The following is a 26,318-nucleotide window of genomic DNA, read 5'->3' as shown; positions in this document are numbered from 1 at the left end:
GAAAATGGATACACTTTGAGGATATACTCCTAAGTGAAATAAGTAAGTCACACATGTGTAAATACTGAATAGTTTCTCTGGTGTGAAAAACTATAATAGTACTCAAGATCCTAGTGGGATAATTAACAACGTGAAATAAGAAGAAAAGGGCTAAAGGTGTAGGGAAAGTGGGAAGGGTAGGGGAAGGGGAATAAAGGAAAAGAAAAAAAATGTGAGAAAATGAAAAAATGAATTAAAGTGTTTGTAAATGGGGAGGGGAGGAGGGGATGAAGGGACAAGGGGAAAAAATGAGAACCAAGACCAGTTATGTAAAGGTACAAGATCCCAGTAATGAATATAACTGTACTGTATACCTAGAACATACCAATAAACTCAATAAAAAAAAAAAGATTGAGCCAAAGGCTTTTGCACACACACAAAAAAAAATTAGCCTTACTTTTCACAGCTTTTGGGAGTAATGAATGACATGGGTTTATCGGCAACCGTGGTTGCTGCCTAAATTTATGTGATTCTACCATATGAGTTTGCTCTGGGTTCTGAAAGGTATTATTATTATTAGGGACTAGTTAGAAGATGACAGGGCTATTTTCTTGCGATTCATATGAATGTTAAGGTTACAGTTATTCATTGCCTCCTTTTGTCTAGTTATTTCAGTAATTTGTCATTTAAAAGATATCATTACTATTTCATTTCAATAAATGTGTATTTTATTTTGATTCTGGCTCCTCTATTTTCTCTTTAGAAATTACTGATTTGTGTTATCTCTTCAGAATATTAAGTTTATCTGAATATCAGATTATTGCACCTTATTTTTTATTATGTGATTTAAAGTAACCAAATATAATTATAGAAATATCTTAATCATTATTTTATACATTTTTTGTTTTGTTATAATTCACATATCTTAATAATGGAGTGGGACTCTCACATTTTTATATTGCAACTTTCTATGTATACTGTTTTGAACAGTAATCAAGTACTGCATGCTGTACCATGAGTACAAATCTAAAACCTTTAGATCATTTAGAAAACTTCATTTAGTGTTTATTCTCTAATCCCTTCATCACAATATGAATTCACTGAATTAGTTACTTTTCTTTGCAGTGACATTTGACATTTATAGAAGTATTCATAATACTATCTGTAGTAACTTTTTAAAAAAATTTTATTTATTTTTGGTACCGGGGATCGAACTCAGATCCTTGCTCTTGCAAGGCAGGTGGTAGAACCACTGAGCTAAATCCCCAGCCCTCTAGTAACTTTTAAATCAGTGTTCCAACATAGATTTCTGAAACATCCCTGAATACTGCAAATATCTCTAAATGTGAACATAAAAATGTTTCCTTTCTTCTTCCTAACTCAGTGTCTTTCAGAGCTTCTCCATCTTTCATAGAATTTGTATAAGAAATTTAGAAAATGTTGCATCTTTCCCTTGTACATAAAATCTGGCATAGAGTACTGTGTTCCATTAATTTAAAATAAAAGAATCTTGGCTTATTTTAGATATTGAAAAACAAAGTAATCTGGGGTTTAGCTCCATTTCTTATGATTTTTCTATATTTGTTCCTTTTACCACAGATCACTATTCTTCATTCCTTGTTTGTTCATAAAATTCTAACATATGGTATAATGAGCTTTAAATTCACTTTCTTTTGTACCAAATTCATTGCTACTGCATGTTATCAAGTAATGTGTGACCAAAATGAAATAGTGGGACTTTAATGTCATCTTTATATATATCATATAAAATCAGTAATAATTTTATTTTCTTGGAATCTATTCAGTGTTATGTTTATTGCATAATAAATATTAAAAAATGCCTGATGATATCCAAATATTCTTGTTCTCTTTTGCATTTGTAATTATTAAGTAAATCCTAAATTTTGTGTAGTCTATGTGGTTTATTTAACATGAGTGTGTTTAGTAAAAATTAAGGATGCTAATAGTCAATTAGCCATGTTTTTATAGCCCTTTATATATTAATTAGCAGAGCTTATAGTTTGCACGGAGTCAAAACCAGATTATATAACACAAGGTCTCAAATTGAGTTAAGAATTTGGAGGCTGTGGTTTAGATCTAAAATGTGTCTCCAAAGTCTCATGGATTTAGAGGTGCAGCTTTTGGAAGGTGATTGAATCATAAGGGAACTAGACTCATTAATGGATTAGTCCATTCATGAGTTCATAGCTGAATGTGTTATTAGGAGCTAAGACCTGGTCAGAGAGAATGAGTCTCTAGGGGCTTGACCTGGAAGGGTGTATTCTTGTCCTGAGTTCCTCCCTTCTTTCTGCTTCCTGGCTGCCATGAAGTGAGCCGCTTTCTTCCAACATGCTCTTTCATCATGCCTCTTCTGCCTTAGAGCCATCATGGACAAATTTCTCAAATCATAAACCAAAATAAACCTCTCTTCTTTTAAGTTTCAGACATTGGGTATTTTGTCCCAGTTATGGGAGGTGGCTAATACAGAAGTAGAATCTTGTTTTATTGTTGTTCAATGTTAATGGGTTTACCCTTGGACTTCAAGATTATAGGTGTTCTGCAGGTTTTTTAAAACAGTATTGAAACTGCATCACACAAATCCATAGATATATCTATACTTACATATAATTGTCTTTCTGATCCCTATTAACCTTTTAGATTTGTAGTTTTTAAAGCATTGGCTTCTTGTGCAGTGTTTTGGGTTAACTTAATTTTTGTTAGCTTTTTACCATAGCTAAGCAAAAGAATTTACTTTAACAATTTACTTAACATTCTTTCTAGATACTCATTTGTTGTGCCTTGCAATGGTCCTATCCTACTCCTTCCTTGGAAATTAGCATACTAGATCCTTTTATTTTCTATTTCCTATTTTATTTGTTATTCTTTTTTTTTCTTTTTTTCTTTTTTTTTTTTTTTGCCAGTCTTCTTTATCCAACAGCTTTTTTGGCTTCCTGTATGTTTAATTTGCGGTAAAATTGTTTGCATATTTAAAATTTGTTGAAAAAATTTTAAATGCTTTTATCCATCTGCTGTGTTTTAAACTATAAAGTATTTTACACTGGTTCCTATACTTTTCATTTTAACTGTATGCTTTTCAAAAATGTAATTTCCCACTGTGTCTAGTTGTAACTGAAGATTTTCTTTACAATATAAATTTGATTCATTTGTGCTTACAAATTATCAAGTTTTTCCTACCTTTAAATATGCTTTCTTTTCTTTTCTTTTTTTGAGGCAATCTTTGCTGTACAGTTCAACCTTGCCTTGAACTTACTGTGTACCCCCTAGTCTTGCCTCCCTCCTGCCTCAGCCTCTGGAGTCCTGGAATTATAGGTGTGTGCCACCACACCCAGCTCATTTCTCTTGATAGTTTAAAACTGAAGATGAAAGACAAGCCAAAGGCAACTGATAAAAGGAAATTTATGTTAATTTGGGTAGGCAGAAATTGCAATATCATATGAGTTCATCCTGGAGCTACTTGGATGACTTGGTGAAATTAAACAGTTATCCACTACCTCATGTAGGCTGGCACTTATATCTACTGGTGCCTTTTATCATAATTCCTGCTCTTAAAACTGCATTGCTTTGGCTTAGAGGCTCACTGTATATTTCTGTGTAACTTTGTCTGAACTTTTAAAGATTGCTCAAAAGGAGGAAGAAAATAAAGAATGCTGGCCATCACAATCTGCAGATCTGAAAGATACTCATGATTCAGAGGACTTCTCTACTTTCTGAAACATATCCATGATTTCATTAGATGTGGTTTTATTGAAGGAGAAATGCTTAAATTTTCATCTCTTCATTGTTTAAAGCTAACTCTGTCGACTTCATATCACATTATCAGCATTCTGTCCTTGAACCATAGCAGATTCTACTCCAGAGTCACCTACAAAATGCTCAGCTTCTTAACTGTTCTAGCATCCTCATAAAGTACAATTTACTGTAGATGAGCTGTATCGTTTAACAATTCTTATTTATTCTTGCTCTATAGATTCACACTCAGGTGAGTAAATTGTCAAATATAAAAATTTCCGTTTACAAACTTTATTTACCCAAATGTTTTAGGTTATATTGATAATTAGCATTTTATTTTTCCAACAAGCAAGTATTCTAAAATAAAATTTTGATATAGAATGAGAATGAGATTCTATAATTCTATTTTATATAATGCCCTTCTTATAGGCAAACAGATGAGGGGGATAGAGATAACAGTTTTTAAAAGAAAAATGATACAAAGTCCGAATGGAAGATAGAAATCAAGAGCAGTCATTTCCATAAAAGAATAAAGACTAGAAATATTTTATAGTAGTATTAGTTCACTTGGAGGGTACATAGTGCTTGTAGAAAGCATAAAGGCGATAGAAAGGAAACTTAGAGCAAAGTAAATTGTCTTTCAGCCTTTTAAATTATTTCTACAGATCTATTTCGGGGGGTGGGGGCTGCAGAAACAAATCATAAGAATTCCTGTAGCAAGCTGTCCCCTAGTCTGTAAAGAAAAAAGAGAGAGGCAATAAAAGAAGCATTCCTGTCCCATTCATCACCTTGTCATTCTCAAATGCAGATATTGTTTAGCACTGCTGGAAAGCTAAAATTCTGTGCAAATTAACATGTACTCCTTGATTTCAGATCTTTTTCCTTCTATCACTTCAAAATAACTCAGCTTTTTTCTTATTATTTTCCTAAAGAAAATGTCATCTGATTAATTTTATTTTAGATGATTTTTCCAAGTGTAGAGGTGACTTTTAGTTCTTACACTAGAGTTAATACTGAATTTATGGTGTAATTTTTAAAAGACAATAATTTCACTCTATTCCTTTGCTGTTCTGCCTTCTGAAGGTTAATGCTACAATATCTTGGATATGTTCTTTAAACTGCCCTTCTTTCATTCTTAGTGTTCTTTATTGCTTTGGAGGGATTAAAAAACAATAAATTTACAAAATGTCAGAGTTCAGAATAAAGCATGTAAGGATGTGTATGTTTTGGACTAGACACTATGAAACTACTGGCATAAATCAAGTGATGAGTTGGAGTGTCAAATAATAAAATAATAAAAATCTCTTAATAAGGGACAGGGATTAACCAAGTGGTGGAACATTTAGCTAGCATGCTCAAAGCCTTGCATTCTAATTATGAGCACTACAAAAAGCAAAAAAATAACAAATTGAGTTACTAAGTAAAAGTAAAAATCCACTGGGATAAAGGGACAAGACTAGAAATAGCTATATACCAGTTTTCCCATTCAGTTTCAATAATCTTGCCCTTGTACTTACAAAGCTAAAATTGGAAATGATGTTTCTGCTAAGTGGATCCTTTTCTTTGATTATTGATAGAATGCTCAAAGCAAGATTTTGAGAGAACAGAAAAATGTCATCAATATAGTTTTCATTCACTACGTGGACAAGGTAACAATACCTTCATTGATTTTACTTTAGAAAAAGTTCTTATACAGACCTTGAATTACTTTACTAATAAGGATTTTTCACTCATTTTTCCAATAAGTAAAATTCCAAAAGCACAGAATAAGAACAATGGTTCTAAATTTTATACCAGACAGCTTAAATTAACATATTTTCTGAAACATGTCTGTGATATCTTGGAAGAAAATGCAAAAAAAAAACAAACAGAATTTTTACTCTCATTTTCTTCAGTGTTGGCTTCTTTCATATCCCCACTTTAATCTTTTCTTATCTGGAAAAGTATTGGTATCTGTTAAAACTGTAATTTTCTTTTTATATTTTATAGCTTATTTTTCATTGTATTTTTGTTAAGGTCTTCTATGTTAGTGTCAGTTTACATGAGGCCGCAAGCATATCCAGTATTATGGCAGCAAGGAATGTGAGAATCACAGGAGGGTCACACATTTGTCATATTCATTGGTTAAGTCTATGAAAAACAGAAATGTTTAAATGCCTGCATATTTCTGAACTGTGTGAAATTTTGCGATTTAACAGTGCTTCCATATTTTGCATGATTTGTGGAAAATACCTTTAAAAATACTGTATCAAGTTGAATATTTGAAATATTATGAAAGTTTAATGATTTGATAATTTACATAAAACTATGCAATTTAAAGTATTACTTTATGTTAAGCCTAAGGGATTCTTTAAGAGCTATCAGTGTGTTATCCAATGTGTATCCCAAAATCTAAAACATCATCTGGAGAATATAGAAAATAGACTGAGTAGAAGTAATATACAATTATAAAATGTAACGCAATGAATCAAGTCATTCATTAAATGTATTGGAATGTTAATACAAATTTTCTGAGCCTAAAGTTTCCTTTCTCTTTCTACCTAACTCATTTACCTAAAAAAGGACCATTTCTAAAAGCTTCTAATCCTGACAGCTTGGTAGTTTTGTTAACTTTAAGACTACTGTTGAAAATTTCTGAGTAAATGAAGCTGGGCACAATGGTGCATATCTGTAATCACAGCTACTTGGGATACTGAGACAGGAGGAGTTCAAATTTAAGGTAAGCCTGAGGAAGTTAGCAAGACACTCCCCCCTCTTTTTTTTTTGGTACTGGGAATCAAACTCAGACCCTTACACTTGCAAGGCATGAAGCAAAACAACTGAGCTAAATCCCTGGCCTAAGACCCTCTCTCAAAAAAAAAAAAAAAAAAAAAAAAAAAAAAAAAAAAAAAAAAAAAAAAAAAAAATCTCAAAAAAAAAAAAAAAAACAAAAAAAAAAAAAACAAAAAAAGGAGTTTGAGGCTTTGTAGCTGCTCTGCAGTGCAGTGATTGCCTACTATATGTGAAACCCTGAGTTCAATACCCAGGACTTCCAAAACACACACACTACTGTGCTACTCAGCCATAAAGAAGGACAAATTTCATTCATTTGTAGGAAAATGGGTTCACCATAATGCTTAGTGAAATAAACCAAACACAGAAGCTTAAATATTGCATGGGTTCCCTTATATGAGAAACTCATATAAGGATACGAGCAAAAAAGGATAAGAGGAAACAGACCTTTTGCAAATGGGAAAGAAATCTGGTGATGGAGGGAGGGAAAGGGGAAATAAAAAAGGTGATATGTTCCTATACCAACTCCCCAAGATGAATGCATTCATTATATATTGTAAACATGTACTACTAGAAAAAGTTTTTACAAAGTCATAAAAATTATGAGTCGAGAAAAAGCAGTAGCAAATAACCAGGAAGATTTGAAGGGAGAAGAAAGGAACATCTAGAAATAAAAAATTAAAGGATTCATTTTCAAACATTCAAAGTCCTGAAATTTTCCAAGAGACAAGAACAATTTTCTTTAGAGTTAAATAGTGAGGTTCCTGCAAACACTTTCCTTGCTCAAACCATATGCCACTTTGCCAGGGACTTCTCGATCTCAGCATGTAACTCTTGTGACCTCTGAGAGCTAATTTACTAAGTTCTGGCAAATCCCAAGCCAGCATTCTGTGTGTTAGTTACACTGCATAGCCTCTTCAAAATAAACCACACTGATGTTGATCCTGTTAGATTTAGACAAATTAAGAATCTAATACATAGTTTTGCTGTCAGGTCCTAAAGGTCAAAGGTCAATATAGTATATTGCAATAAGGCTATAGGTTACTCATGCTGCAATATTTTATCATAATAAACCAAATAGGGATGAAACACCCAGCAGTAGCCCATAAATCTATTAGCAGTGAACTGTCAATGTCCCATATACCAGGGTAATTTGTTAATTCGGAGCCCAGTCTCTTTTTTTCACTAGACCTTGTAAACTCCTTTCTGAAACATCAATAAACCATCTGCTTTGACTTGTTAATCAAATGACTTTATTCAGTCCAAAGCAATTTTTTCCTAATAAAAACAGAGTATTTATCTCCATGGCTATAAAAGAGGAGTGTTTTCAACTGTTCACTTATAGTTAAGAAGCACATTTAGTTTGGATTGATTTCCAATGCTTCGGTCATATCTTGTCACTTTCCATTTCGTACACACAGCATCTCAGTTTAGCCATTTAGGAAGGAAAAACAGTCAAAATCTGGGTGTCATATGGGACCAGGGCACAAAATCTGAGGAAGAAGTTTAAGAGAAGAAAGAAGTCACCCCAAATTACTGTATATAAACATTTCATATTACAACTTCCCTGTTTGGAGATTTTTCTATCACTCCAGACAGTGTTCATATATTAGCCACTGTTTCTCCCTCAAAAGTTTCCAGATGTTTGCCTTTTTTCCAGTATTGCTCTGTTCTTAGTCACAAGGCAAATAATGTTTGTCTATAATAGAAACTTCCTATCCTCTCTTAAGCTTTATCGTATTAGCGTACAATAAAATCAGCCTCAGTAAGATGAAATCATAGCAAGTAAAGCGCTGCAAGGGTACTCCAGAAAGTTTGACCCCCTTTTCTTGGGCTCACAAAACAGATAAAATGAGTATTTTAGAGGTAGCCACAGGGATACTCTCAGTGCTCCGTGAATGAGCATCTTGAGGAATCGTCACGCTTCTTGCGCCCTCTGTCCTTAGAGCTTACTGCCAGCTGGCAAATGGTGCACAGCCTATGACCTCTGACCCTGGATCAGCTCCTCTTGAACTGTTAGAAAAATGTTGTCTGGAGAAAGGTCTGGGCATTTAAGTTATTACTGGATGTGCCTTCTTAAAAAGCAAAGAAGAAACTCATAGGTATCCTTAATGAGCACAGGACTCAAATGTAGCAGAAGTCATAGAGCATTCTGGGAATTGTTTCTCAGGGGCAAAGCTTCCTTTCCTACTGCAAATATTTGAACAAAGAGAAAATATATACAAATAACAAAAATATAATTTAAATGCCTAAAGTATTTTTGCAGACTTGTTTTGAATTTTTTTTTTTATTCATATGTCCCTTGGTGAACTACAGTTTAGTTTTTTTTTCATGTCAAAGTTGGCATCATGGAGAGAAGGGAGAGAATAGTCCTGCTTCTTTTACCCCCTTTTTCCTTCTAATTTTTAGAGAGAGAGAGAGAGAGAGAAAGAGAGAGAGAGAAAGAAAGAAAGAAAGAAAGAAAAAGAAAGAAAGAAAGAAAGAGAAAGAAAAGAAAAAAAGAAAGAAAAATTTATAAGCCCTTAATTCAAATCTTAAGCTGTTTGGTAAGCCCAAAAAAGAAAACATTAGAAACTACTATGATTTTATGGTTATTGAAGTGCATTTCTAACATGGCAAGTTTTCCTCAAAATTTTACTTCTATTGATTTTAACATTATTCTGTTAAGTTTTTCATTTTTATATTTCCGTAAGATATTGAACCAAATACATAAAAATTAACAGCCTGTAAGTCATGAAATGTTACCAAATTAAATATTAACTATTTTTCATTTAATAATAACTATTATGTTTATTTGTACCCTAGCCTTTAGCCTGGAATTGTATCTTTTCACCTAACTCACAACATAATTTAAGTGAGATTGTTAATCATGAACTCTGCAAAGGAGTTTAGTGTTCTGCATATTTAGGCTACTTTTATAAAGACAATTAGACTTTATTAGAAATGTTAGTGGAAACAATAATTGAGGTAGGAGTTAAGTGAAAGTCTGCATGAGAAGAAGTGACGAATAAATTCCCTGATTTGACAATATTCTCTCTTCCTCTTTTCCCTCCCTCCATCAGTGCTAGGGATTAAACCACAGCCTTGTGGATTTCAGTAAGTGCTTTTCCACTGAGCCATTCCCTCAGTCCAGATTTCCTGATTTTAATATTTAAAAAGATAAATTGGGCTTGAATAGAAATATCAAAAAGTATAAAAAATTATGTACATAATTTAAATGTTAAAGTAAACTTATAATTCCTTTAAGCCCGTATTTCACTATCAAACTCAGTACTGTAGATCCCCAGTGTAGAGTTGTTCTTTAGACTGAGAAGTAGTGTTTTAGGGTTAGAGAACAGAGCCTGATACAATTATAATTGGAATTCAGAATCACATAGCCAACTCATACAATTCATGCCAAAGCAAAATATTCTTTTGACCTGAATAATTAGAATTGACTGGCAGTATGGTCCCCAATTCTTTGATTAGTTAATTCTCTTTTAACCTTGCTGATTTGCCCTGTTGGCTTTTTCTTTTTCCCTGATTATGTGTAGTTTGAGTTTATTTTTTTGCAAAATGTTTCATGGAATGTTTTACAGAGCAGGTCAGTTACAGGGCAGGAACAAAAACATTGGTTTTAAGAGACAGAGTAAGTCTATGACTCAAAATCCCATGAAGGAGAGTCAACACAATTGAAGGTCACCTTTTACCAGAGATTAGGATTCTGAAAAGATTCTCTTTTCATTTCATGTTTTACATATATAAGATTCTGAGAGAATGAATAGTTTTCTGGGAAGCATTGTGATCAAGTTGAATTAGTAGATCAAGAACTGTGCAAAATATTTATGAATATGGCAAAGCGATAGGTGGGAACAAATTTTAGGGGAGTAAAACTGATTAAAATGTTCCTACCTGGCAAAGCAATAATCATGTAAAAGCTAACATATAAGTGAAAGAATGCATTTATGTGCTCTGTTTTTTTTCCAGCAACACTAAGCAAGAAAATTGTGTTGAATTTTGAAGATCGTGTTAAAAAGGAAATTGGAGGAAATTAGTAAGACAATGTTCACAGACATTACAAAGTTAAAAGGAACTAAATTCTCAGTCAAGTTAAATAAAAGTTACTGTGTATAGCTTGCCTAAACAAAAATTAAATAAATGCTAGCTATAAACATTTAAAACATCCAGGAGAAACAGAAACTGTTCAATATGCCACTGGAATTATATAAGAGGAAAAATGTTAATTATTTCTTCCTAAACATGAAATTTTAAGATTCATCAGACTAAGTTTAAATATATTCTTTAATGTTCACCTTTATCATTTAAAATGTTTTGTAGCCGGGCATGGTGGTGCATGCCTATGATCCCAGCACTTGGGAAGTTGAGGCAGGAGGATTGCTGTGAGTTCGAGACCAACCTGGGCTATATAGTAAGTTCCAGGTCTGTCTCAACTACATAGTAAGACCCTGACTAAAAAAAAAAAATGTTTTGTAAAAGATAAAATGGTTTCTATTACTGATTAGTTTACTGCTAGAACATATCTAGATCTTATTAATGAGATAAAGTTTTCTTCACATGGCTCTTTTCATGTTTTACATATATAAATATAGATATCTGGTCATACTTTAAGCTGAAGTTTATATTTAAACAAAATAATCAGAAATATGTGTGAAAAAGTTTTCACGTAGAAAATTTGCTAGTATATTTGCTTATCTATTTCAGAAAGATTACTTTGAAATAATAGAGATAGGTTTCACTTTTGTCTTTTCGTTTACCTAATTGCATTTTTTTTTTTTTTTTGTACCGGGTATTGAACTCTGGCCCTTACACTTGTGAGGCAGACAGTGGAACCACTGAGCCAAATCCTTGGCCCACCTAGTTGCATTTTTTAAATGCAAATTATACCTGGAACTTTTGTTTAAAAGAAAATTATTTCCATTAATTCATGTGGAAAGTGGTAATTTATGAACAAATGGTGAAGTATTGTATACATGAGTATGATATATATATTTTTTTATATATATGAACTTGGTGAACTGGGACTCGTTTTAAAATGCAATTCTGACTCAGCTGGATTGGAGAGAGAATCAGGAATTTTTTTTTTTTTTTTTTTTTTTTTATGGTACTGGGATTGAACTCAGGCCTTTGTGCTTGCAAGAAAGGCGGTAGAACCACTAAGCGAAATCCCCGGCCCAGGAATTTGTATTTTAAACTAATAGCAGATGTTTATTTCCCTTTTTTATTTTATTTATTTTTTTGTTTTTGTATGTGTGACATTAGAGATTGAACCCCATGGCCTTCACACTGAGCTACATCTCCAACACTTTTTTTTTTTTGGCATAGGGTCTCACTAAATCATTAATTTGTCCAGGCTGGGCTTTTGTAAAATATAGAGCTTGAGTTCTAATAATAATGATAGATTATGTAATTTGAACAAAAAGATCTCTGTGGGCTGTGCATGGAGCTCATTAGTAGGCTTGCCTAACCTATGTCAAGTCCTGGGTTCAAAAACAAAACATATATATATATATATATATATATATACACACACACACACACACACATACACGTATATGTATACATGTATATGTATGTGTATATATATATATACATAAGACTGTGATACTAAAACATATATATACATATACATGTATATATATATGTGTATATGTATTTGTGTGTGTATATATATGGATATATATAGATATATATATAGATATATATATATCTATATATATATGACTCTGTGATACAACATACTGAAAAATTATGAAGTCAATTTTAGGGACATCCAAGACAGATAACTTCAGCATTTAAAGATGATTTATCCATGTGAGTATCTGCCAATTCCTTGTGGATATGAGTATCTCTGTCTAAAATAAACACTGCTAGAAATCTAAGAAATTGAATAAGGTATTCAGAATTATGAAGCATAGGGGAAATATTGATATTCAATGCCTACTAAGAATGAACTAATATCTAATTAAATGTAGAAGAAATGATAACCCTGAAATAAATTAGCCTAGGAAGGTACTGAAAACCAGCTTCACATTATTTGAAATTCAGATGTGATTTACATTCTAGATAGTTGCTAGGGAACTTGCCCACTCCCAAAAATTATTTTTTAGGGAAAAATAAAATCCAAAACCCAATTGCTTTTATAAACATTCGTTGGTGTTAAATCAAAATAAAAAACATGCACAAGAAAAAACATGCTTGAGCAAAAACCAAGAGAAACAACACTCAATGAAAACAAATTCACATTGATGATTTTATGATAATGTAGTTTTCAGAAACAGGTTTTGATACTATGCTTAATAGTATGACTTCTCTATATTCTGGATATTAATCACTTTTTGGATAATGTGATTTGCAAATATTTTCAAACATTTTGTGAATTTCTTTTTTATTCTGTTAAAGGTATAGTTTGATGCCAAAAAGATTTCAGTTTTCATGAAATTGTCTCTCTCTCTCTCTTTTTATTTTAAGTACCATGTTTATTCCCCAGAAGGGCGCAGTGTTCCTGGAGGTACTGCAATACCAGGTCGATGCATGGAGTGGACAGAGCAAGCTCCTGTTCCATCTCCCAGCTCCAAAAATCTATATAATATATTGTACTTGGATAGAGGACATATCAGACATTATGCTGATAAGAACAGATACTACACTTGATCTTAGCCAAAAGGCTGAGAAGCTATAGAAATTGTCTCTTCTTTTTTTTTCTTTTTATTGAGTTTATTGGTACAATCTAGGTATACAATACAGTTATATTCATTATTGGGATCCTGTACGTTTACATAATAGGTCTTGATTCTCATTTTTCCCCTTGTCCCTGCCCTCCCTTCACCCTCTCCTCCCCTCCCCATTTACAAACACTTTATTTCCATTTTTTCAATTTCTTATATTTTTTCCTTTCCCTTATTACCTTTCCCCCACCATTTCCACTTTCCCTACACCTTTAGCCCTTTACTTCCTATTTCACATTATTAATTATCTCATTAGGATCCTGTGTACTATTATAGTTTTTCACACTACTGTTTCAGTTAAATCTCTGTATGAACATTAAAAATGGGGACTCCTAAAATAAAACTGAAAAGGCAATGATGTAAGATGAAAATAATCCTTAATTCTGAAGATGAAAATGGTCCCTTAACATATTTAAATTGCTTCTTGCTCTTGTAGTCTTATCTTATTCTTTTTTTTTCATTATTTAAAGAATATTAGTTTCTATAATCAAACCCACGTATATATGACCTTACATATGTAATACAGTTCATTATCCCTGTACGAAAAGAAAAAAAAATAAAAATAAAAATAATTAACATTTCTAGACCAATATGGCTGTCCATTTCTGAACAATGCCAACTCAACACAGTAAATTGAGATAACTTTTTCCAAAGTTGACAGCACCGTTAAAGTTTCCAAAAATTCAAATTATATATGTATATATATATATATTTATATTTATATAAAAAGACCAATAATATCAGTATGTTATGCATCAATAGCAGCAACAGCTTTTCCAGGTTCTGCAGTCATCTGAACAAAATTATAGACATTCAGCACATTGCATTAAAAAAACAAAGAATAATATCCAGAAAACAGCAAAGTTCTGTTGCTGTTGTGGTACCTGGGACCATTTTTTTTTATTAGCATCTTAATCATCATCTGGAAAGAGAGCATTCTAGAGTAATATCATTAAATATAGCTCTGATAAAGCATGGTCACTACTATGTATCATAAAGCAGGTACTAGATATTTTACATTCACAGAGGTATGATGCAGTACTGTCCTACATCAGTAATACTAGAATCAGTTTTGGTTTGAAATTTGCTTTCTCTGCAAATAAGATTGCTACACCTGCTTTTTTCTGGGCTCCTGTCACATGGAGAATTGTTTTCCATCCTTTCACTTTCAATCTATGGGCTCCTTTTTGCACTAGGTGTGTTTCTTGTATACAACATATTGTTGGATTTTGCTTCTTAATCCATTCTGCCAGTCTATTTCTCTTGATTGGTGAGTTGAGGCCATTGACATTGATGGTTATAACTGATATGTACTGACTTATTATTGACATGTTATTAGCCTTTTGTTGACTCTTTACTTTTTCACCTTCTCCTTTTAATTTCTTGCCTTGCCTATTTGATTTGCTCTGTTGGGCCTCATGGTGTTGTTGCCTTCATTGTCTTTTTCTAGTATCTTGTTTAGAATTGCTTATAGTGCTGATTTGGTATTCATGTAGTTTCTCAGGTGTTCTTTGTCATGGAAGTGTCTTATTTCCCCATCCATTCTGAAAGAGAGTTTTGCAGGATACATCAGTCTAAGTTGGAGGTTGTTCTCTTTTAGGACTTGAAATATCTCATTCCAGGCTCTCCTTGCCCGAAGAGTTTGTGTTGAAAAGTCTGCTGTGATTCTGATGAGCTTTCCTTTGCATATGATTTGTTTCTTTTCTCTTACTGCTTGTAGTATTTTGTTCTTCTGTTGGGTTTCTGGGGTCTTGATTATTATATGTCTAGGTGTAGATTTTTTTTATTGTGGTTAGTTGGGGTCCTTTATGCCTCAGTTATCTGAATGCCAAATTCTTCTTCTCTATTTGTGTAGTTTTCTGCCATTAATTCTGTGAACAGCTTTTTTAAGTCATTTGTATTTTCTCCTGCTACTTCATGGATTCCTATCAATCTTATGTTATTCTTCTTTGCATCATCTAGGAGTTGTTTGATCAATTTCTCATGATCTCTTACTGTTTTTAAGAGACCTCTCTTTTCATGGTCACTGACTGCAATCTCATCTTCTATATGTGAGAGTCTATCTTCGCATTCTTTTATTCAGTTGCATATACTTTCAGTGGAGTGTTTAATCTTCTGGATATCTGTTTGAATCTGTTTTATAGATTCCATTTCTTTCCTATATTGGGCGTTTATTTTTTCCATTTCTTTCTTATGCTGGGCCTTCATGGCTTCTGTCGTGGTCCTGAGCTCATCTATTTTTTGTTAGTTTCTGCTCTAGAGTCTCGAATCACGACTTACATTTTGCTCACTATCTCTATGGTTATCTGGGAAATTATTTCTGTTTTGAATCTTTCTAGAGCCTGATTGATCTGTTTTGTTACTTCCTATGCTTTGAGTTCAGGGTGTTCTGGTGGTTCACTGTCAGCCTTTTCATCCTCATTTGCCCTACTGTTTGCCATTGGTGAACTGGAAATCTGTCTTTGTGTCTTGCTTAAGTGTTTTCTCATTTTTATTTTTGTTGTCAGGCTGTCCTTGGATAGTTGTGCCCTAACTTCTGAGTCTCTAATGACCCACAGACATTCTCATCTTCATAACATCAGAGAAAACAGCTCATCAAATCAACCACAATCCTTTATCCCAACTGATACAATCAGCAACACATTAAGATCAAGCACAACTTGGAAACTGACCACCTGTGGTAGTCACTCATGTATCACCCTTAAACCATTTGAATTAAATTGAAATCAGGAAGCAGTCCAGAACATGTCTGCAGTGAACAAATTTTTCAATATAGTATATTTACCATTTAATGGCTTAGAGCTAGGACGCAAGACCCTTGATCTCAGCTAGCTGATGGCTGAACCCCATGACGCAGACTGACCTCGGGATGCAAGGCCCAGATTGAGTTCCCCTACCTTCTGAATGGTTGAACTCCACACCATTCTACTACAGATTTCCCATGCCCTTTCTTTAAAGATGTTCAAAGTTGGGAACTCAGAAAAATACCCTTTATGACCACCTTTGCCTCTGCAGAGTGGGTCCAAAGACTGTCACAATCAGGAGGTCTGAGAGTGCATGGGGGGGTAACGGGAGTTATGGGGATTCAGGGGTGTCCACTTGGCTACCTTCCTGATGCTGGAGCGATGGCGGCTCCAGGTGGGAGAAGGCGTGGCTCTCTTTCCCATGGTAGTTCGGGGCCCAGGCTACCTTCCTGATGCTGGAGTGATGGTGGCTCCAGGCAGGAGAGCTCTTCTTTCTTTAGTTTTCAGTGCCTTTCATCTAATATTCAAGAAATCATTATCAAATCCAATGCAGTGAAAATTTTGTCCTATGTTTTCTTTTGAGAATTTTATAGGTTGAGCTCTTACATTTAGGTATTTGATCTATTTGGAGCTATTTTAATATGATAGTAGGTAAATGTTAGGGTTTGGATATAGTATATCCCCCAAAAGTCTTAGCGTTTTGAAAGTTTGATTGCTGATGAGTCTGAGGGAAGCAGCTGATCATGAGGACTTTAAATTCTTCAGTGGACTGTTACACGGATGACATCATAATTTGAAGGCATTACTGGAAGGTGATGGAAACAGAAGATGTTGGCTAGTTGAATGGAGTGGATCTTGGAGGTGACCTTGGGAACTATATCTGGTCCTTGGATCCTTCCCTTCTGAGTCTTTCCCTTTCTATCTACTTCCTGGCTGCCATGAGTTGAGCAGCTTTCTTGTATCACACACATCTACTATGATACTTCTGCCTTTCCATAGGCCTAAAAGCAATGAATCTAGCTGATCATGGACTTACACTTCTGAAACCATGTGATTGTCACTCCTGATAAGTCACCTTTATTTAATTAAGAAATGCCTAGAAGATTAGTAAATCATGCTCCTGGCATTGACTAGGCAGGTGATGGTCTTAGGTACTATGTATGATCCCTCATCCATTACCTACATATGGTCCCTCGCACATTTCTCTTGGGCATTGTTTGTCTGCTCTGGTTCCCAGCTGCCATCAGCTGAGCAGATTTACTCCACCACATGCTTATCTTGGAAACAGCCACCTATGGACTGTATTCCTCGACACTGTGAGCCATACTAAACCACACTTTAAGTTGTGTGTTTAAGGTATTATGTGTCTCAGCAATGATAACTAATACAGAAAATTGGTACCAGGAATGTTGTTCTTACTGTGACTATACCTGATCATGAGGTTTAGATGTGTTTGGAACTGTTTTGAAGAACTGATTGGAAAGTCTAGAGTTACCTTAGAATGCTGTAAGCAAACTCTGATGGATAATTCTGGTCAGAGCTCAGAAGACCAGAATGCAGGCAGTAAATACCAGGTCCAAAAGATTTCAGCTGGGAAGAAGGATTCCATTGGCAGTTGAACTAAAGGCATGTATGTTACTTTTTGGCAGAAAAATTTGTCTTTATTTTGCCCATGAAAAGTACTGAGAGTCTTCAGAGACTAAGATTAAGAGTGGTACACTAATTAATCTGGTGGAGGAATTTTAAAATAGCCTGACATTCAGACCATGGGACCAGTATGACAGACTAATTTTAGCCAGATTTATAATGAAAACCAGGGGCAAAAGACCAAAAAAAATTTTTTTTGTTTGAAAAACTTAAATTTTGGTCCAAAAAGCATGTATAAAATTGGGGCCAGCCAGGTATAGTGGCACATGCCTGTAATCCCAGCACTCAGGAGGCTGAGGCAAGAGGATTACTATGAGATCAATACCAGGTTGGGCTACATAGTGAGTTCCAGGTCTGTCTCAACTACATAGTGAGACCCTGTCTCAAAAAACAAACAAACAAACAAACAAAAATTGGGGCCAAAGAAGGTCTTGAAACTAAAGATAAAAGACCCATTTAAAAATAACCAAATACAGAGCTGGGGATTTAGCTCAGTGTTTCTGCTGCCTGCCTCACAAGCACAAGGACCCATGTTCAATCCCTGGTACAAAAATAAAAAATTAAAAGTAACCAAATACAGAAACAAGAAGAAAGATGCCTCAAGGGCATCTCAGAAATCATCAAGACCCCACTCATGAAAGACTCAAAGGCACAAAAGTGTAAACTTCATTTGAGAAGGTAATCCTTGGGACCCTTGTTCAAGAAGAGCCTTCTAGAGATTTCGTTTCCTGCATTAATTCTGTCATGCTCAGCCATCCAGTCATTCAGAAGCCACTGCAGCCCTGGTCTGCTGCTTCCAGTGATGGCATACCTTGGTGTTGTCCATGTGATGCTGGTTTTACAGGCATGCAGAATGCAAGAGTTGTGGGATCAGGGAGGCTTTCTTCAGGATTTCAAAGAGAAATCTTAACAAAGAGCCTCAGAAAGAGCAGTACATGAAGTTGTGAGAATAAAGCTAAAGGTGTCGTAGAGACCCCAGAAAGTTGGAGATGGCCAGGAATGTGAAATGTCTACCACAGAAAGCTGCAGGCTGTGAGTAGAATCAGTCCAAGAAGGAAATTGTGTGGTGTATGAGTGGCAAAATCATAGGGGTGGGGCCACTCACACCCTTTGGAATTTGCATTTTACCACCATGTTCACCAGATGGCAGATAAGGAACTTAGGATTTACTGCTGGGTTTTATTCTTAGGCTGATCCAATTATATTCTATCCACCCATTTCTCCCTTTTGAAATGAGAATGCTTACCCTGTGCCATTGTATCTTGGTATTATGTAACTTGTTTCTGATTTAAACAGAGGTTCACAGCTAAAAGTTTGCCTTGATTCTCAGATGAGACTTGGACTTTTGGAAAATGCTACTACTCTGGAGGCTTTGGGGGTGGCACAATTACATTTCTGGTTGTATATAAACACAAATTAATAATTATTTTATAATGCACTAATTTCTTGAGTCATGTAGCAAATAAAAACTAGTTTTTATGATTTCATATGTTTACTTGTGCTGAGATTCTTATTTCTTTAGTTAGTTTTGTATTATTTAATACTATCCTTTTATTTCAATCTGAAGGACTCTCTTTGTAATTCTTTCCTTTCTGTTTAAAAATTTTACCCAGAGCATTCACACTGAGCTACATGCTCAGCCCATCTCCCTTTACTCTTTATTGTGAGACAGGGTTTTGCTAAATCACTTAATTGCCCAAACTGGGCTTGAACTTGTTGTTTTCCTGCCTGAGCCTCCCAAAATGCTGAGACACCCAGCTCTTCATAACTTCTTAAATGGCAGAACTAGCAGTAACAACTCCTTCAGCTTTAATTTATCTGAGAATTCTTTGCATTTCTCCCTTGCTTTTGAAAGACGGTGTAATAGTTGTGTCAATTTGAATAAGAAATGCCTAGCAGCTTGGTTTTGGTGCAATTCTGGGTGTGTCTGGATGATTGACTTACTGAAGGGGGAAGTTGTACCCTGGGTGTAGGTGCCCATGTCACCGACTGGTAGGCTTGTAGCCTCAATGGTATAAAAAAAGGAAAGAAGAAAGAAATCTCACTTCTGCTTTTTTGAAAGAGCTCCAGTCTTTGCCTTTAGGGGTCTTTGGATGTCCATCTTCAGACTCCTAGTGCAGATTCTTCAGGCTTCCAGTGCAGACTCTTCCATCTTCCAATGCAGACCCATCTTCCAACATAGACCCTTCGGCTACCACATACAGACTTGCTTGGGACTCTGCGGTAAGCTCCAGACCTTCTTACTGGATCCTCTGACTTTGCTGTGCGCAGATGGCCCTTTTGCATTCTTTCATTCCAGGCTCTGCAGGTGGCCACTGTAAGCCTACCTTGTAAATCCATATAAATATATGTGTATACACACACACACACACACACACACACACACACTTTGGGAAAAGAAAAACAAATATTTTAATGCTAAATTCATTGAGACATCATAAGATTAATACAAGTTACCTTTAGCCTCTGCAATTACAAGAGGTGCTCAAAGTGATGGCCATTAGCTTCCAGACATTTATTAATACAACAAACTACTGCTTGGGTAACCTTGGTCATCGAGATTACCACACATATATTTTTACTTTCTTCTCTAAGGGCCACCAATGTAATGGTTTTCTGTGATATATGGCATCCTCTAGGGTGCCCCCTACAATGATAACATCATCTGTTGAAAAAAAAATCCTATTATTTTTCTTTTCCTGAAGTGGTACACATTTTTTGACAGACTCTGCATATATCGATCTGCTCTTGTAGTGAACCCTAAATGATACCAATTTTGGTATGAGGTGTGGGTCTAGAGCAACAAAATTTTAAGGATTGATTTCTTTAATGAGTTTAATGGTTTTTGGAGTTGGCTCTCTAATTTGATGAGACAGAAAGTTGCTGTAGTCTCTTGATATTATGTGGACTACACACAGTCAGTGAAATATTTAAAGTAATATGAAATGTAGATTATCCTGATTCCCAACATGTGAGATGCAAGGAGTTTAGAGACTATACACAATACTTTTGAATATTTTTAGCACAGTAGGATATATAATGATACTCGCTGGTTATTCTTATCATCTCTGGACAAACAAGTAAAGGAAAATCATGTTCAATCTGTATAAAAATAAAAAATTTGGCCAGGGATATAGCTCAGGGGCACTATGCCTGCCTGCAAATGCCAAGGTCCTGAGTTTGATCCCTAGTACCAAAAAAGAAAAGCAAAGAAAAAAAAAAACAGACTTCTAATTGTTAAGACTAATAAAGAAAAATAAAGAACTAAAGGATTCAAATTCCCAGCTCCAGACACACTAAAGATCTAAAAGTTTCTGGGCCAGGGATTTGGCTCAGTGGCACCACATCTGCCTTGTAAGCACAAGGTCCTGTGTTTGATTCCTAGTGCTGCAGGATGGGGGAACAAATCTAAAAGTTTCTAAGTGTGTCGTCTTGAAAGCGAATTTTTCTCTCCTTTAGCTACAGGACTAAAACTGCAGAAGCCCAAATACAAGCTGTTATAATATGATTGGCTGAAATATGGTGTGTTTAGTATTCAGCCTTGAAAGGTGTCTGGAGTGAAGGTGCTGATCTGAAAAGAATGGGCGACCATAAACTGGGATGGTAATGCTTGAGAGAATCCTGATAAGCCTGGGAACTTTGAGCTCCTAAATCCTAATGAGATTATTTTGTCAAAGGAAGTGATTGCCCTACTCACAGTGGTGGAGGCATCCCTCCTTTTATACCTGATGAAACTAATCTTGTGCTGCCTGATGGAATTACCAAGCATAAAAGTGCTGACACTCCTCAGGACCCAATATCACCACCTACTTTTTTGTCTCTAGGGCTTTAGGCTCAAATGTCAGAAAGCTCCTAAAGGTGAGGTGCATAATATGACTCATGAGAAGGTCTTCTACACTTTCAAAGAACTTCTTGAACTTTTTAACTCCTTTTTTTAGGGAGCGATTTGAGACAGGGTCTCAGTATGTAGTCCAGGCTGGTCTTGAACTCACCTGTAGCCTTGAACTTGCAGCAATCCTCTTACCTGAGCCTCCTTAGTGCTGGTATTGCAGGCCTACACCACCACACCCAAATGAATTTTCTAACTCTTATAAGAAGAGGTCAGATGAACAAATATGGATTTATGGGTGTGGGATAATAGTGGCAAAAACATACACCTGTATCAGACTGAGTTTGTCAATATGGGCACATTAAGTAGAGATTCTGAATTTAATATTGCAGTTCATTGAGCTTTTAAAAAAGGTGTCAGTAGTTTATTTGTCTAGTTATCAGAGTATGGATCAAAAGATGGCCCGCTGTGAATGAGTCAGAGATGCCTGACATTCCTTGGTTTACTATGGATGAAGGGATTCAAAGGCTTAGGGAAATGAGAATGCTGGAGTGGATTTGTCAGGTTAAACCCAATCTTTGACACTGGGATGATCCAGAAAATGTACCCTTCACTAATACCTTAAGAAACAGATTCATGACAGGAACACCAACATCCCTGAAGATAACTGTCATTTCTTTTCTCTATGCCAGACCTTACAGTAGGGACTGCAGCCACTCAATGGGGAAACTTAAAGGCAATGGGTTTAATTAGATCTCAGAGTGGCAGGGGTCGAGTATGTCACTGAGCCACCAAAAACTTATACTGTCATATTTTTTTTTCTCCCATCCTTCCCCAAAGGGACCTAAGGCCATTTACCAGGGTAACTTCACTGGAGAAAAGAAAAATAATCAGACATTTCAGGGACTACTGGACACTGATTCTGAGCTAACACTGATTTCAGGGGATTTAAAATATGATCATAGCACTGCAGTAAGAGTAAGGGTCTATGAAGGTCAGGTGATGGAGTTTTAACAAAGGACTGACTGACTCACAGTGGGTCCAGTAGGTCTCTGAATCCCTTTTGAAGTTATTTCCAATGCTCCAGGATATATAATTGAGGTAGATATACTTAGCATTTGGCAGAATCTTCATGTTGGTTCCCTAATCTGTACTGGGAGGGCTATTATTTTTTGAAAAGCCAAATAGAAGCCATTAGAGTTGATTTTATCTGGGAAAATAGTAAACCAATACCAATTTTGAGTCCCTGGAAGGATTATAGATATTAGTGCAGCTATCAAGGACTTAAAAGATGTAGGGATGATGGTTCCCATCATATCCCCTATTTAATTCTCCTATGTGACTGGTGCAGAAGATGGGCAGGTCTTGGAAAATGACTGTGGATTACTCCAATTGCAGCTGCTATACCACATAGTTTCCTTGCTTGAGCAGATTAATACATTTCCTGGTACATGTATGTAGCTATTGGTTTGGCAAATGCCTTTTCTATACCTATCCATAAGGCCCACCCGAAGCAGTTTGTTTTCAGCTGGCAAACATAACAGTATACCTTCACTGTCCTACTTCAGGGTTATATTAACTCTTAACCCTGTGTCACAGCTTAATTCACAGGGTCATCTTTCATCTTCACATGATATCATACTGATTCATCACATTGATGGTATTGGCCTGATTGAATTGAGTAGCAGGTAGCAACCACTCCAAACTTGTTAGTAAAGCATTTGCATTAAAAGAATGGAAAGTAAATCCAAATAAAATCAAGGTCTCTCTACCTCAGTGAAATTTCTAGATCAGTGGTTTAGGACATGTATAGATAGCCCTTCTAACTTGAATAAAAAGTTGTTGCACCTTGCTTACCTCTAAAGCAAACAAACAACAACAACAACAAAAAAGCATAATGCCTAGTGAGCCTATTTGTATTTTAGAGGCAACGTATTCCTTGCTTAGGCATTTTACTCTGGCCCATTTGCCTATTGAGTCAGAGAGCTAGTTCTGAGTGGTTCCCAGAACAAATGAAGGCTCTGCAACAAGTCCAGGCTGCTTTCCCATATGACTCCACAGATCCAGTGATATTAGAGGTTTCAGTGGCAGACAAGGATGCTGTTTAGAATCTCTGGCAGACCTCCATAGGTGAATCACAGCAGATGTGTTAATGATTTTGGAGCAAGGCTCTGCCATCATCTACAGACAACTACTCTTCCTTTGGAAAGCAGCTCCTGACCTGTTACTATACCTTAGTGGAAATTGAACGCGGTACCATGGGACATCAGGCTACCACACAATCAGAGCTGCCACTCAGGAGCTCGGTATCATCTGATCCACAAAATCATAAAGTTGGATATGCACAGCAATAGCCCATTATTCAATGGATGTGGTAAATATATGATCAAGCCAAAGCAGGTTCAGAGGACATAATTAAATTACATGAAGAAGTCACCAAAATTTCCATGTTCTACTGCTGCTGTAGTGCTTTCTGTTTCCCAGCATGTACCTATGGCTTCATGGGGTATCCTATACTATCAGGGGACAGACCAAGAAAAGTCTAGGGCCTGGTTTCCAGATGATTGTGCATGTTATTCAGGTACTACTGAAAAGTGGACAATGGCAGTGCTACAGCACCCCCTTTTAGGACATAACAGTGGCAGAATTTCAGGCATTGCACCTAGTCATACATTTTGACTGGAAGAAAAAATAGCTGGATATGTGACTATATACTGATTCATGGGCTGTCACCGGTAGCCTGACCATATGGTCAGGGTCTTGGAAGGAACATGATTGCAAAATTTGTGACAAAGATATTTGGGGAGAAGGTATGTGGACAGACCTTGCTATATAAGCAAAGAATGTTTAAATATCCACATTCTATCTAAATGTTCACCAAAAGGTAATAAGCATAATAAGATTTTAATAATCAAATGAATAAGATGGTTTGTTTTGTAAATAGCAGTCAGTTTTTGTTTTTGTCTTTTGTTTTTTTAGCCATCCATTTCCTTAGCTCAGTGGGCTCATAAAGAACATGGCCATAGGGGCAGCAGAGGAGGTTATGCATGGGATCAGCAACATGGACTTCCACTTGTGAAGGTTTATCTGGCTACAGCCACTGCTCAATGCCCGATATGCCAGCTGCAGAAACTAACACTGAGTCATTTGTTTGGCACCATTCCCTGAGGTGATCAGCCTGCAACCTGATGGCAGATTGACCACTTTCGTCATTGATAGGATAGTACTTTGTCCTTAATAGCACAGACATTTATTCCATGTATGAATTAGACTTCTCTGCACATAATACTTCACAAGAACTACCATCCTTGGATGTATAGAGTGACTTACCACTGTCGTGGTATTCCACATTGCATTGCTCCTAACCAAAGAACAGATTTCACAGCCAGGAAGTAAGGCAATGGGCTCACTGGTCTTACCATACTTGTCGCCATTCAGAATGAGCTAGATTGATAGAAAGGTGAATGGCCTTTTGGAGATGCAGTTACAGTGCCAGCAAGGTGCAATACTTGGCAGGTCTGAGACAAGGTTCTTCAAAAGACTGTACATATTTTGAAGTGGAAGTAGGATGGTAAGCAGAATTTTTGCTTCCTGTTTTCACAACCTTATGCTCTGCTGGCCTAGAAATAAATCTTAGTTTCATGGAGAGGAAGGCTTCAAGAAGCACAACGATGATTCCATTGAACTGGAAGCTAAGGCCTACTCTAGATCATTTTGGGCTCATCCTTTTGACTAAAGAAGCTAAAAAGGGAATTATGCTGTTGGAGGGGTGATGATCCAGAGTACCACAGGGAAATTGAACTATTACTCTATAATGGAGGAAAGGAAGATTATACTTGCAGTACTGGAGATGTTTTAGGGACCCTCCTATATTACTATGCCCTGTTATTAAGATCAGTGGGAGGTTACAACCCAATCGAAGCTTGGATGAAAAATGGCCAGAATCTTCAAGAATAAAAGTATGGGCTACTACACCAGGAAAGAAATTAAGACCTGTACCTTGGCTTGCTGAGCTGCTTGCTGAAGGCCAAAGGAACACAGAATAGGTAGCAGTAAAAGGTAATTATAAATACCAGCTATAGCTGTGTGACCAGTTACAGACACAAACAGTATAATTGTAACTGTTCTTTCCTATTTGGTCAATAAACTTGTGCATATATGCACATATATTAAGCAGATATTTTTAAATTTTCCTCCTTGTAACATATTTAAGCTATGAAATATTAGGAATAACCATCACTAAAAGGAATCTTTGCCTTCTATTCAGGGAGAGAATTAGTGTACTTTAGTTTATATCCAGGATAGTATCATGTTAGGCATAATTATGAACTTGCTATTGAATGTGGAGATTATGCTTTAAGGAAATATATCTGTCAAATTAACAAAGAATGGATTGTGATAGTTGTGGTGTCAACCTGAGTAAGAAACACCTAGTGCAGTTCTGGGTATGTCTGTATGAGTGACTTACTGAGGAGGGAGGACTCATCCTGGATGTGTGTGGCACCAGCCAACAGGCTTGTAGCCTCAGTGGAATAAAAAAGGAAAAAAGAAGAAAGTCTTGCTTCTGCTGCTTTGAACAATCTCTAGTCTTCACTATCTTTTTTTGGACATCTGTCTCCTTGCTGTGCAGGCTCTTCAAGCTTCCAGCACAAACTCTTCAGCCTTCCAATGCGGACTCTTCCACTTCCCCACACAAACTTGCATGGGACTCTACAGTGAGCTCTAAGCCTTTTTGCATTGTTCCACATCTCACTCTGCAGGCAGCCATTGTAAGCCTAGCTTGTAAATCCTTATATATCATTTACGAGTGTGTGTGTGTGTGTGTGTGTGTGTATGTATGTATGTATGTATGTATGTATGTATATATATATA

General features: G+C 35.8%; 1 long non-coding RNA gene and 1 other non-coding gene across 4 annotated transcripts in view; one reads left to right on the top strand and one right to left on the bottom strand.

The window, feature by feature from the left end:
* Positions 1-26,318, top strand: part of LOC104854057 — a 182,112-nt gene that overhangs the window by 38,371 nt on the left and 117,423 nt on the right. The gene's annotated exons all lie outside the window — the stretch shown is intronic.
* Positions 12,988-13,178, bottom strand: LOC117283933. Its single transcript, XR_004514996.1, has one exon. It is a non-coding gene; the product is annotated as a U2 spliceosomal RNA (small nuclear RNA).

The sequence above is a fragment of the Fukomys damarensis genome, unplaced genomic scaffold, assembly GCF_012274545.1.
Source record: "Fukomys damarensis isolate Sample0158 unplaced genomic scaffold, DMR_v1.0_HiC HiC_scaffold_32, whole genome shotgun sequence".
NCBI lineage: Eukaryota > Metazoa > Chordata > Mammalia > Rodentia > Bathyergidae > Fukomys > Fukomys damarensis.
Note: the sequence above shows the minus strand (reverse complement) of the source record. Positions and strands in the feature narration are given on the sequence as shown.